Source organism: Phyllobates terribilis, unplaced genomic scaffold (assembly GCF_046119375.1).
Source record: "Phyllobates terribilis strain yellow unplaced genomic scaffold, ASM4611937v1 Scaffold_12__6_contigs__length_324123572, whole genome shotgun sequence".
Lineage (NCBI taxonomy): Eukaryota > Metazoa > Chordata > Amphibia > Anura > Dendrobatidae > Phyllobates > Phyllobates terribilis.
The window spans coordinates 155,195,599-155,198,613 of NW_027362772.1; positions in this window are offsets into that span (position 1 = coordinate 155,195,599).

A 3,015-nucleotide genomic window follows, 5' to 3' on the forward strand; every position below is an offset into this window, starting at 1 on the left:
CGCGCTCTACCTTTTACTGTCCCCCCTTTGAGCTAGTGGAGGGCAGAGATTGTTCCACAGAAGCTCTTTGGAAACTTTCTGCATATCCCTCCATTAGAGAAAACGGGCCATTGCCTCCAAAAGGTTAAAGCACCACTCCAGAGTTTTCTTTATTTCATTGCTGGGGTGGTGCTTAAAATCCAAGTCCCCTGTCTTCTATCTGTTTTCGCTGCCTCTCCTGCAGTTTGTGACCTGCCAGTTGCTCCAGTGTTTCATGGAGCGGCGCCGAGTCTATGAAAACCTCATTCTGGCTCTCATAGACTTGTATTCAGAGCTTGTGACCATTACTTCCAGCCAATCAGAAGCTGCGCTCACAAGATGGCGCCGTTCTTCTTTCTGCAAACCCTGCGGGTGGCACATCCCGTCACAGGGTCCAATATTTGCTGTAATAAATAGATATGTGAATGATCTGCTCTGTGCAATAGTGCATTTTAAAGTGGCTTTTTTTTTATCTCTGGGAACTTTTTTTTTTTCTTCCTCACTTTATTTATACTCGGGGCTAAAAATAATTTTTGCAATTGAGTTTTACTAAAAATCTTGCCCTATTTGGCTTTTATAGGCTCTTTGCACACTTAAGAATGTAAAAAAAAAAAAAAAGCAAAAAAATTCTCTGTGGACTACCAGAATGAGCTCACTGATGGATTCTCAGTTACCTCATTCTGCAGTGAGAAATAAACAGAGGCCGTTTGTTACTGAAACCTAATTGCAAAAATGAATTGTAGCCTCAAATACATGCATTTAAGTAAAAGAAAATTATAGCCAGCCACGTGAGGATTTTTCATGTAGCATAGTGAATCCGATCATTGTACACTGCTCAAAAAAATAAAGGGAACACTCAAATAACACATCCTAGATCTGAATGAATGAATGAATGAATGAAATATTCTCATTGAATACTTTGTCCTGTACAAAGTTGAATGCTTTGATGTAATGTCCTTAAAACAAGTCAAAATGAGGCTCAGTATTGTGTGTGGCCTCCACGTGCCTGTATGACCTCCCTACAATGCCTGGGCATGCTCCTGATGAGGTTGTGGATGGTCTCCTGTGGGATCTCCTCCCAGACCTGGACTAAAGCATCCGCCAACTCCTGGACAGTCTGTGGTGCAACGTGACGTTGGTGGATGGAGCGAGACATGATGTCCCAGATGTGCTCAATCGGATTCAGGTCTGGGGAACGGGCGGGCCAGTCCATAGCTTCAATGCCTTCATCTTGCAGGAACTGCTGACACACTCCAGCCACATGAGGTCTGGCATTGTCCTGCATTAGGAGGAACCCAGGGCCAACTGCACCAGCATATGGTCTCACAAGGGGTCTGAGGATGTCATCTCGGTACCTAATGGCGGTCAGTCTACCTCTGGCAAGCACATGGAGGGCTGTGCGGCCCTCCAAAGAAATGCCACCCCACACCATTACTGACCCACTGCCAAACCGGTCATGCTGAAGGATGTTGCAGGCAGCAGATCGCTCTCCACAGCGTCTCCAGACTCTGTCATGTCTGTCACACGTGCTCAGTGTGAACCTGCTTTCATCTGTGAAGAGCACAGGGCGCCAGTGGCGACTTTGCCAATTCGGTGTTCTGTGGCAAATGCCAAGCGTCCTGCACGGTGTTGGGCTGTGAGCAGAACCCCCATCGGTGGACGTCGGGCCCTCACACCACCCTCATTGAGTCGGTTTCTAACCGTTTGTGCAGACATATGCACATTTGTGGCCTGCTGGAGGTCATTTTGCAGGGCTCTGGTAGTGCTCCTGTTCCTCCTTGCACAAAGGCGGAGGTAGCGGTCCTGCTGCTGGTTTGCTGTCCTCCTATGGCCCCCTCCACGTTTCCTGGTGTACTGGCCTGTCTCCTGGTAGCGCCTCCAGCCTCTGGACACTACACTGACAGACACAGCAAACCTTCTTGCCACAGCTCGCATTGATGTGCCATCCTGGAGGAGATCCCACAGGAGACCATCTGCAACCTTATCAGGAGCATGCCCAGGCATTGTAGGGAGGTCATACAGGCACGTGGAGGCCACACACAATACTGAGCCTCATTTGTTTTAAGGACATTACATCAAAGTTGGATCAGCCTGTAGTGTTTTTCCACTTTAATTTTGGGGGTGACTCCAAATCCAGGCCTCCATTAGTTAATAAATTTGATTTCCATTGATGATTTTTTTTTGTGATTTTGTTGTCAGCACATTCAACTTTGTACAGAACAAAGTATTCAATGAGAATATTTCATTCATTCAGATCTAGGATGTGTTATTTGAGTGTTCCCTTTATTTTTTTGAGCAGTGTACAATGATCGGATTCACTATACTACATGAAAAATCCTCACGTGGCTGGCTATAATTTTCTTTTACTTAAATGCATGTATTTGAGGCTACAATTCATTTTTGCAATTAGGTTTCAGTAACAAATGGCCTCTGTTTATTTCTCACTGCAGAATGAGGTAACTGAGAATCCATCAGTGAGCTCATTCTGGTAGTCCACAGACAATTTTTTTGCTTTTTTTTTTTTTTACATTCTTAAGTGTGCAAAGAGTCTATAAAAGCCAAATAGGGCAAGATTTTTAGTAAAACTCAATTGCAAAAATTATTTTTAGCCCCGAGTATAAATAAAGTGAGGAAGAAAAAAAAAAAAGTTCCCAGAGATAAAAAAAAGCCACTTTAAAATCCACTATTGCACAGAGCAGATCATTCACATATCTATTTATTACAGCAAATATTGGACCCTGTGATGGGATGTGCCACCCGCAGGGTTTGCAGCAAGAAGAACGGCACCATCTTGTGAGCGCAGCTTCTGATTGGCTGGAAGTAATGGTCACAAGCTCTGAATACAAGTCTATGAGAGCCAGAATGAGGTTTTCATAGACTCGGCGCCGCTCCATGAAACACTGGAGCAACGGGCAGGTCACAAACTGCAGGAGAGGCAGCGAAAACAGATAGAAGACAGGGGACTTGGATTTTAAGCACCACCCCAGCAATGAAATA